The 12,315-nt window shown below is 30.3% G+C and overlaps 1 long non-coding RNA gene across 1 annotated transcript; it reads left to right on the top strand.

The window, feature by feature from the left end:
• Window positions 1-5,641: 5,641 nt before the first annotated feature.
• Window positions 5,642-9,075, top strand: LOC132722958 (uncharacterized). Its single transcript, XR_009624683.1, has 3 exons — window positions 5,642-5,803; window positions 7,654-7,773; window positions 8,478-9,075. It is a non-coding gene; the product is annotated as an uncharacterized LOC132722958 (long non-coding RNA).
• The last annotated feature ends 3,240 nt before the right edge of the window (window positions 9,076-12,315 follow it).

Raw genomic sequence — 12,315 nt, 5'->3', positions numbered from 1 at the left:
TGTTGTTGTCGTGAAAACAGTCCTTACTTAGGACATTACTTATTCTGCAAAAAGTCTCAATCTGAAATTTAAAGTAAGGAAAATAGCAAACTGTAACTTTTCTGCTGACGAAAAAAAGTAATACATGTGCAACCTTTCAAGAATGTATTAAATAGATAGGTATGAGTTATTTCATAAAAAAATAATAGATACGCGAACTTTGTTTGAAATTTGGCAAGTATCTAAACTGTAACCCAAATCTGGGTATAAACTGTAACAAAATTGGATCAAAGTCGCTTGGTCTATGCTGTAACCCAGCAAAATTCACCTCGCTCTATACTGTAACATTGTTTATTTTTTCAATTGCATTTACCGAACAGGAAAATAGGTTTAACTGGTCATTTACTTTTATAAACGTTTCTAAACACAAACGACTAACGTTTTGTAGATTAACTTTATCCATGCATGCATAAATAATGTCGGAATGGGAGAAAAATGTGTTGGTCTCTCGATTCAAATTTTCAAACCGTCAAATCTGCACATTTATGAGACAATATAGAGATAAATCTGCGGTGCAGTGTTTGAAGAAATATATGACTAGATACCGAATCCTGTTCCTTACAAGCAAAGCAAAAAACACTTTTTAGAAACTAAACTACTTGTAGTATGGACCTGAATAAAAATCACCTACCTCTCTTCCCATAAATAATCCTCCATCTTGAAAATTCTATACTGTAACCGAAAAAAAGCGATACTGTAGCACGTTCCCTACGGTGAGTATACCAGTAATTATTTCAGAAATACAGAAGAAGAATTTCTTTTTCATTTTACTATATTGTACATGTACAAATCATCTAAGCATTATCATTCAATAATTCAGCTCGAATTTGTTTACACATAAGATGTATTCAAACAAATGTGTAATTATTCATTTTTTACACAACAGTATGTGTCAAATCATTATTATAATCATAAAAATTTTGACACGGTTAATGTCATTACCTTTTTGTAAAGTTTCATCAACATATTCTGTGTAACTGCGGACTCAATATAATTAACACTTTTTGATTTTAATTCTAGCGGCCATCTTGTTCATTCATGTACAGCTTTCATCAAATTCTACCAAATAAGTCGTTTAAAGGTTATTCTTGGTTATGGCGGTCATCTTGTTCAGCAGATCGCAACAAAATGAGTTTTTCAAAAGGAATTTTCTAGGATTATTCCGGGAATTTTCTGGGATTATTCCGGGAATTTTCTAGGATTATTCCTGTATTGTTTCATCACTATTGGTGCAGGGTTTTTATTGGAGGAGTAGTATAGGGACGGGCGATCAATTGCGACTTTCAAAAGAACTCTAAAATACATGTACGTACTTTGCTATATTCTTCAATGCCATTTTATTGTAATCTATAGTATCAATATTTTTATATTCGTAATAGGGACGGACCGACTTACTAAATTAATGTTATTTGAACTTGTGGTCCAACCCTTTATCTCTCAAAATGTATTTATATATTTTTCTTTCTATATAATTGCATTGTACATATTGTAAAAAAAATGAAAGGAATACAATATTTTTAAACTAAACGAAACTAGACAGTACTTGGGAAGAGATCTTCAAGATAATGAGGGACAAGGCCATTTTTTGCTTTGTAAACAGTGATTAACTTTTGAATTTTACGTCTGTCTGAAAGAGATACCCAGCCGACTTCTTTTATCAAACAGACCTAGTTAACCCAGTAACGACGAGCGCAGCTTCGTATTGCAATTGTTAAAGAGACTGCTTTTCGTTTTAATGCACAACAGTCCCACACTACTGAGGCGTATTCGGACGCATGTAAAAGATGCATATTTTATTTAGAGAAAATCGTTTAAGTTTGAATTTTAATGCACGCATTGTACTTAAAACTTTTGACGCTGATAACATTATTGTTTCGATATGTTCATGCCATTTGAGATCATGAGAAATTGTCAAGCCTAAATGTTAATGGTGATCAACAAAGTCAAGATGATTGTCATTAAAGAATAACATTGGCTTTGGATTTGTGTTTGAAGAAAAACATAACTTCAGTTTTATTGGGATTGAAACTCATCAGCCATTGATAAGATCATTTATTAATGATATTAAGGTCACGAAGTAAAGTTGTTTTGATGAAACCGATATTGTTTGAAGAAACAGCTAAAGAGCTGTCGTCTGCAAAAAGACGAGTAATAGAGTGTAAGTTTTCAGCAATACCGTTGACGTAAATCAAAAACAATAGAGGCCCAAGGGACGCCTTGAGATATGTTAAGGATGGAAGATGGTTCAGAGCCTATAAAGACTGGTTGTTTCCTTTAAGAGAGATATTCAGTAACCCAACTGAGAAGCTGGTCCTCAATACCATATTGTTTTAGTTTAAAAAGCAGACCTTGATGCCATGTCCTGTCGAATGCTCTTGATATATCACAAAAATTAATACAGGTTGATAGCTTTTTATCATAAGATTCGCAAATTTGATGCCAAATGTCTTTTAGTTGATAAATAGTTGAAAGTCCGGGGAAAACGTGGCTGTAAGGGATATATCAAATTATTTGAATGTAGATGGTTGTAAATATGTTTAAAGATTACACGCTCCATCACTTTACCTACACAACTAATTAATGATATTAGGCGATAATTAAAAGGAGTATTTCAATTTCCTTTTTTAAAAAGGGGCTTAACTTTTGCAAATTTCCATATATTAAGATAAACACCTTCTCGAAGAGATCTATTAGTTAAAATACATAATGGCTTACAAATAGTTAGTTTTGTTTCTTTTAAATTTTATGACTAATATCATCCGGTCCAACTGCCTTGTTTGCAGGTGATTTCGACAATAAATCAATTATTTCTTGGTAAGTAATTGTAAAAGGTTTCAATATCGTTGTTTGATTTTTGAACAAATACAGGAAGTTTAGTGGAAGTTGTATCAATATGCGACACTGATATAAAATATTCGTTTAAGCAATTTCCTTTTTTGGCATCAGTTTCATAATGTTGTTAATTACAATTTTTTCATCTACTTAAAAGGTTGGTATTGAATTAAACGCATTTGAATTTTCTTTAATTGATAACTAACTGTTCTCCAATAAGATTTGGATCATTTACACTTGCCTCCTCCAACTAATACTCAATATTACTAAAACATTTTTCTTTAGCATGTTTTTTTTTTTCATTATTGACTTTGTTTCTTCAATGTCTGAAAGCGTTCCAATCAAATATCGAATTAGTTCTTACTGCTTTTTTCTTTGAGCTATCACGATGTCTGGAAGTTCTACGAATTACTGAGTCATACCACGGTAGGTCATTAGATCGAATAGTTACTAATCGTGATGGAATGCAATTTTCGGCTAATCTAAGAATACTAGAAGTAAACAATTCGATGGCTTCATGTACTGAGTTTTAAATTAAGAAATTACCAATCATTATTTTGTATGAGGTTATTAAGTTCCTGAAAATTTCCTCTATTATAATTTCATACACGTCTTTTATATGTTTTACATGTTTCTTATATATATTTGGTAAACAGTAAGAATACTAGAAGTAAACAATTCGGTGGCTTCGTGTACTGAGTTTAAATTAAGAAATTACCAATCATTATTTTGTATGAGGTTATCAAAATCCTTAAAATTTCCTCTATTATAGTTCCATACACGTCTTTTATATGTTTTACATGCTTCTTATATATATTTGGTAAACAGGTAGGTTCCAAAATGGTCACTGATGTCGCACAGTGTGGGAATTATTCCAGAATTGTAAACATGTATATTATTACTGATTGCTTTTGGGTCAAATTAAAGTTGAGGAGTTTGAATTTACTCGAGTCGGTTCTCTTATTATATTCTAAAGGTCGTTTAATATTAAAACATCATTAAACCTGTGATTATTAAGGTTCAACTGATCTTCATTTACATTCCCACGGTTTTTTTCTAAGCAAATATTCATTTTATTCCAAAATTCGACGGGGTCATTTGGTTGTCTATAAACATTACAAATAAGTTGTTAAGTGTGTTTATTTCTTTATTCAATCCAAAGTGATTCTTGTTAATAGTCCTCTATTTCAAATTTTCGTTCCAAGATTAATTGGTCTGAAACATATACTAGTATACCGCAAGAATGACGTGTACCGTCTTTACAGTAAAACGTGGAAAAATTATCTAGTTTATTATCGTCGTTCGACACTACATTATTAAGATGTGTCTCTGTGAAGCAAAGCATATCAAAATCAAGCAAGTTATCTTTGACAATTTAACTTATTCCTAATGCTTCTTATATTTTGACTAAGGATAGATAGACAACCATCATAAGATTCGCCTTGACCCGGATTGTTTTCAATATCTTCACTTCAGAACAGCAATAGATGAGTGTCATACTCGAATATTAGCTCGGGGCTAAGATAGTTATCAATAGTCGTATTCATTTCCATACTGTATGTTTCAAATAGTTTGCACACGGTTAAACCTACAGGTACAGAAGAAAAGCTAACATTATTAACGGATACCATCAGAAAACTGATCAAGGAGTTTAGCGTACGTTTAAACATTAATAGAATGAGCATTAGCTTGCAATACAAAATTAAAAACGGATAACTAATTACCATTTGGGACTTTTTTAATCCGTTGCGTATCATTGTAGAACAAACCAATCGCCATCCGCCATGCCTCAGTACAATTACCCTATAGTGAGAAGTAATCACGAATCCATACGCATGACCGACGGCGACAGGTTCGTTATGTAGACATGTATAGTTAAGCCTAGTACTAATTCCGTGACATCCCCCTTCCCTGATATACTGAATCCTGAACATTTTACATTTGTAGTGATAAAAACGAAGGAAAAAAGAAAAAGAAAAATGCACTTTCATGTCACAGAAAAGTTTTGATTTTGATGGTCACTTTAAACAATTTTCTCATATTTCTTAATCAGACTGTTTGTATGTATAACAATAAAAAATTCCAATACATACTTTTAAATTTTAAGATTTTATGTAATCCATAAGAAGTATTCTGCCTGACAGTAAGATAAGCTAGATTGAAATTGACTTGATATCTTTAATGTTATGATGTTCTTCAAGAAATTTACAATCTCAAAAATGTAAATAAATATTGAAGAAAAAAAGTTTTAAAAAAGTTTACAAAATCTAGATTATACCTGGGAAACATTTTAAAAAGATTCCAATATGAATAGATTTATTTTAAGTATCTGCATAAACTATTTTTTAAATCAAAAGAAATTACTATACAAAGGAAACATAATTGTTTTAGCCTATAAAATATGTACTTATCTTGTACTACTAACACTATTTCAATGAAACTTTACTGGAATGATTGGTAGCGCGAATGATTTTTGTCCGCGTCATGGCCCTTTAATTAAGAAAAGCGTTTGGTCATGTCAATGATTTTGTGTTTCCTGCCACACAGGAGCTGTAACATGCAATTAGCTATCATGAAGCATGTGAACACTTATCGCTCGTCTGATTCCAGTTTCAATAGAAAAAGAAACAACATACTCGTATATTTACCAGATTATGTATTAAAAATTAAAACAATATTGATAATGTTTCAGGTTTCAGAATCTTTACAAAGGGGCGGTACTTATTAGCTGAGCATGCCTAGTGTGAATAATGTGTTTCAATCTGTTGCTGTCCAGAGTGTCGCTATTTTGTTAGTTTAGGATAAACGGCGTTGATGATAGAAATACATCGTTACAATAGTTAAAGGACACGTTTCTGCAAGTTTTACCGATTAACATTAGTTTATATTAAGATGAATATATTAATTGGAGTTTGTCTATTCACATTTTGTGGTGAGAATAATATTTTTTTTTTGTCAAACTAGTATGTAAATTAACAATGACACAAAAACGGTTTTGTGTGTAACATGTTTAAAGATAACTTAAAGAAAGAAAAGTGAACCAAAATATAAAATTAGAAAAATTTGTACTTGTCAATTGAAATTAGCATTGTAATATCTTGACAAATGCAACATAATAACATAGTATATAACGTCTTATTAAAGTTATAATAAAAATAACAGCAAAAGAAAGATATGTGCATAGCATGTTTTAGTTACCTTAATAATTATTTAAACAAAGATTTGTTTTAGTCATCGGTCATACGTCTTTATTCCGTCATTCGTTGTACTTATGGTATCCTGTGCCGTTACACAAATTTCTTTGAACCATATCTTCTCTAATATCATTGCTTATAAATTTCACAAAACCATTATTTTTTGTACCTTTCTTAATGAATACTGTAGCCCAATTTAAATTCACGAATATGAATTTTGTGTTTTGCCGAGGTTCGACATATTCGTGAATATTTATTTTTGCGTTTTCCGAATGAAATTGGTTTAGCAAATCCGGTAGTTTTCGAATGGGAAAGATATTTTTGTAAGTGAATTATGAATACAATTTATGTTCTGTGGTCAGGTATCGAACATGCCTCTTAAAATTTGAAAAAAGTAGACATATTTTCTTTTCAAAGTCAGCGATGTGGAGATTTTAATTAAGTAAAATGGAAACACGAATTGCGCACCTACAGAAATCAGCTTTATTTCATTATTTTTTAGATAATGAGATAAATTGATTTTTCAAATTTTTGACAATGTTACCATCCTATTTCTTTTCTCAATCATTCTTGTTCCGAAACTGCCTGCTTTGCATGTTTTTAGACATTTAAATAACCATGGCAAATAACGCTGATGTAGCAATGAAATCGAGGGAAATAGAATGCTTATTAAAGGACGCCGAAATGACAAATGTGAACGAAAGCCTGCATGTTACAGACGTCAAAAGACAAAAGTGAAAGGCAGGCATGATATCCTAAGAGTAAATTTGGAACCACCAAACCAGAAAAAGGATCACATGGAATGCATTTTTGCACCAATTACCGGTATTGCGCGAAAATTTGCAGACTTTTTCTCAAAACTTTATTACCGCGCTTCATTGTCATCCTCAAAAGAAGTGAATTTTATTTGATGGCGATAATTTGTTGGGTTACAGTATTCTCATTTTTATAATAAATTTTCTTGATTTAATTTTTACTAGCAAGATCTCGCACGGTCATGGGGTTTTTTTCTTTCTTTTTTTCTTTCTTTTTTTAAACGTTTTTGCAATATTCTTAAAATCGAGAATGTCTAAGAGTTATTTATAACATTATACAATGTTCATTACAGAAATTCATACGAAATTTCAGGGTGCACAATGACTTTCAAAGCCGGGGAATACTCTACTGTATCAAGAAACTTCTTTAACTTACCTACAAATACCTTAAAAATTATTTGAAATAAATGAAGCCTGTGTTTGGTGATTTTCGATGACTACGACCAATCAACTGGCCAAATCAAACCGAGCCTGCGTTTGTTTTTATAATTAATATTATTTGGTTGTATTTGACTGTTTAAAATTCTGCATTTGCAGTTTGAGTTATTGTTTATAATTTTATTGGTTTTTTTTTCATTCTTTATATAACTATAAATCACAAAACATGGTCAACTTTTGATGAAATATACTTTAAAAATGAGATCTTTAAAACACGCAAGAACCTGCAAAAATCAAAACCTGATCTAAAGTTAGTTATTCGTCGCTTTTAGATGTCTTCAGCGTTTGTTTTTTGCATATTATAATCAGTAACGTTTACTTTTATTGTATTTAAGTACATCATGTTAGTGCCTTACGATGCTACGGATGTGATCCACCCTGCTTTTCACACGAAGGAATATATATCCTATATGTCACTTGCAACGGCTCTTGCTGGAAGTCGGCAAACCATATGGGTAAATTTTATTACTTGACGATTGATATAAAAAAGAAATTTACAACCACATCCAGACGAGCAATCCATTATTTGCTTTCGAAGATCAGAAAATATTATTCTTCGAAGGGACAAAAATGTAAAAAAATGTTTTTGCAATAGACAGAAAAAAAAGAAAATGGGAACGAAACTGTTTAGCATATGCATGTCAATGTTTTTATTTACTTTGCAATGAATTTTAATACTGGCAAAATTCATCGTGCCATTCCGCTGTAAATTATGTAGCTTTTTCAAAGTTATAAAAAGTTATAAGAAGCCCTATTAAAGCAATAAGCCGTAAAGAAAGACATGAAATGTTTTAATGGGAATTGATAATTTGTCATTACGTGTTATAGTATGAACCGAAACTACTTTCCCTAACTTATGAAACAGACTGGAATATTCTATATCTAGTGCACAAGTTCGCACTTTTGTTAAATAAATCACGTTAATTCATAAGCATATATTTTAAATTAATTCAATGCAAAATTTTATTTTTAACGATTTATTATTTGAAAACAATCTGAAGCTTAACAGCTGCCTGTAACAAATGCTTCCGTAAGAAGCTGATTATACTATTTGTTTTTCAGATTACAATTAACATAATGTAAACTACATATAATATATTCAGGCATGTTAATACTATCAATCCAAATGCATGTTTTCTCACTAATTTGTCATTTTCAGTGCCAGTTTATGGTTGTGTGCCAAATATAAGTGTAAACAGGTGCGATGACATGAAAATGTTCATTGGATGTTTTTGCAATACGACCCTTTGCAATGGAGCAACCGTCAAATACATGTCCAGATTCGGCGTTATTACAGCAATAACCGGTGTCATTTTTAATGCCTTCAAAGATGTCTTTTAAAAGAGTTAAAATCCTGTAAACTTTATTTCCTGTGTGACGTTAAGGATTTTAAATATGACTGTGCTGTTCATAATTATGAATAAAATAACAACGTCAAGTATAGTATATAAATAAAATAGAATAAAATAATCTCTTATTCAATGTTAGATAATAATGAAGGACAGTAAATTGTATAATAATTAAACTCTTGTTGTTTTGTTTGTTTTAATCAACCATAAGAAATTTTGAAATAACATGATTTTTTAAAATGATATAGCAAATTAATAATAAAAAGTAAGCTTCCATTTTATTACTTCAGTCATTTATAGTAATAATTATTTTATGTATCTTCCTGAGCTCTTTAATAGTTCTGTACTACTAAAATAGACTTTTCCATATTGTTAAAACAAAGAATTATGTCTGCTTAAATGTATGAATGTTGCAATAAACTTTCTTGAATAAATAGCGTCTTTATTTATTTTATGTAAATAATTATATAATTATGACTATACTTGTTTGAACTTTACTTTTCTATTAATACTAATTCAATGTCATTCATTTCAATGGATTTACAATCATCCAGTAAATATAAAATTAGTACGAATATTTAAAAACTTTATTGATAGCAGCTCTTCTCTGAATAAAAGCGAACATGCACAATCATCCCGTAATATGTAATAATTTCCTCTCATGGAAAATATCCTTTACAATATTCGAACCTACAGATGAGGTTGGCAAATGAATAATGCTCTCTGACCAGCAAGCACTCATTCCTACTCCTGCACATACATTTTAATCATTTAGATATCTTTTTATGTAAAGGGACGGCGTTCATTTTTTGGATAACAATGAAAAAGAAAAGATCAACTGTAATTGATTCATTCGACATAATTGACTTTTGAATTCCTCTAAGGTGAAACAATTTCCTCGCTTGATATTTGATGTTTTGTTGGTTTAACTTTAAAATTTTAAGTATTTGTGCTCTGAATACGTCCTTTTGTAGCCAGATAAAAGAGCGTGGATAATAGTTTGCCTCTATCGCGCATGATCAGGCTTCGTGAAATAGAATTCTGCTTGTTATCTATTAACTATTGAGCTTAATGATGTTACAAAAAATATAAAGTTTTACCTCTTTTCAAGTTGGAGTTCGCTTCAATTCATTTCAATTTATACAAGATCAAAAATATATTTAAAGGTTCTGTTCAAAAAGAAGTATTATGATAACTTTTTGTAGAAATTTGAATTTCTACTAAGAATATATTTTGCTTAGCTATATCAAAATATGTCTTTGTCTTGTCAGAAGACTTATTAAGGTGATTCAAAACATTTCTTAAAATAGAATAAGTAATCTTACATAATCTGTAAATTGAAAATGTAATAGAATATTCTAAATAGAAAATATTTATGTACAATGTCAAAATCAAACATATTAAGTTATACTTCAGTATAATAAAATCTAGAATATCTTTCAAAAATAAAAAATACACTCTTCAAGAAAATAAAACAAGTAAAGTTAATAATCCCAGCAAATTCGTTTGAAAGTTAAAAATATATATCCTTTATCGATATTGTATAAGCACAAATCTTATCAAAGAGTTTGATGCAAAATGTTTGATTTTTTTTCTTGGAAAAGAAAAATATTTGAGTAAAATCATATTACTATCTTTAATGATATGTTGATGTTCATGTTTAACAGCGTGTGTGGTATTTCTTTCTGAATTGCGTTCAACAGATATAAAAAGACACAATTTAGAAGAAAGGAACATGTGTTCATGTTAAAAAGTCATTGCAGCATATAATGTGCTCTTATAACTATTGTTTTATGACAATATGTTGCAGCTTTGATGATACAATGTATGCTATTGAATTGTGAAACACCATTTAAAAAAATAGCTTTATAAAAAAAACTAAAAATCTAGTACAAATGAAAATAAAGGGAAATGATATTTAAGGCAACTGTTTGCTTTTCATGAATTGTTACAATGGACATTCAAAATTGACTACATACATTTTAGCATTGGCCTTGCTATTTGTCAGGTGATTTGTTTTGCATTTTAACATATGAAATGTTTTAAATTTTCATTCATTGGTGCTTTTCTTGATAATTTAAATCATTTAGAATTTATAGGGAAAAGAAGTTGAGTAGAGAACAAAGCCTCCTGACAGGGAATTCAACAAAAATCATACTTAAAGTCATTTGATAGAAGATTTTTCTGAAGTCAATGACATTATCTTAACCTTCTTTTTGTGTCTCAATTATAGTAAAATGAAAGGAGCCTTCCTCATATTCATTTTGTGTTTGGATTAAGAAATGCTAAGAGTTGGAACATTTCGGTCTTCATGGGGTGAAATGTTCCTCAACGATAGATCCAAAAGAAGGGGAAATACCGGCACATTTGTTGAAGGGGGGAAAAACAGGCAAACTTGAAAAAAAAATCATAAACTCCTTTAAGAAATAATTCGTTTTGAGGATTATTAAAAAAAAGACTTATTCATCTGACAATGTAACATTTTATAATGTATGAAACATAGTTAAGCGCTGATTAAAAAAAAAATCAAAACAAATCTGTTATTAGTTTGCATTTTTATTCTTGCGGAAATGACATCCATATAAAATTAAAATAAACGGATAAAGATCGTTGTCGAAGGATTACTTTTATATTCTTTGATAACATCCTTTACGTATAGGCTATGTTGAGTGGTGATCAATGTCAGTGCATCTGTAACATGAAAGTGAATGCCAGTTTCGCTGTAAAGGAGAGCAAATGACCCGTCTGTATGGGTAAATTGCGTGTCAACTTCTCCATTGAAAACGCTAAAATCATGTCTATATGTGATGAAGGTCCATCAATTACGCTAATCAAAATTGTTTTGAATTGTTATCATATAAAACATATAACAAACGGTAGAATTTTCCAAATGAATTAGAAATTACTATTACCGCATGTATGAACAGCCACTTTACCGGGCGTGAAGACATTCTGGCGACCCAAATTCCCATGGTTTGACACCTCTTTGTATTGATATTTTTTGTCATATTTTATGTTGTTGATTTTTATAATCAAATACTAATAGTCAGGAAATATTGTACTTATTATTGTATTGATAAAAGTTATATTTTCACGTGCAGCACGTGATTGAAATTCTTTCTTGGTAAATATAGCGATTTATTTTTATTTATTATTGAATTATAAATGTATAAATTTTGATATATGGGTTAGATAAAGATCAATACAATATTCTTACAATTCATGTATTAAATATAGCAAAATTGAAATACTAAACTTGATTTGGGTGTATACATAATTTATTTTAATTCGATTGTGTCGGCAGCTGTAAGTTTTATGGCACACTTTCGAAATCTTGGTTTTGTGACTTATTGGAAATTCGGATAAATGTATATTAATTAACTTCACATACTTTGTATACTGCATCACTTTTTCCGTCACGTAAGTCGATGTACCCTTTTATAATTTATATTATGACATTTGAGTTGACTCCCAGTTATAATTAAGATAAAATACTAACATCGTTATTCAACTAGTACCACCATTTGGTTATTAAGTGCCTTCTCGACACAAGGTCCCCCGTATCGGGTCAGAAAAAAAGACCCCTAATGATATATAATTATATACACATCTACAGAGGCTACCGATAAAAAAGCTTATGACATGATG

The sequence above is a fragment of the Ruditapes philippinarum genome, unplaced genomic scaffold, assembly GCF_026571515.1.
Source record: "Ruditapes philippinarum isolate M1 unplaced genomic scaffold, ASM2657151v2 ctg3188_1_1_1_1, whole genome shotgun sequence".
In the NCBI taxonomy this organism is placed as follows: Eukaryota; Metazoa; Mollusca; class Bivalvia; order Venerida; family Veneridae; genus Ruditapes; species Ruditapes philippinarum.
Note: the sequence above shows the minus strand (reverse complement) of the source record. Positions and strands in the feature narration are given on the sequence as shown.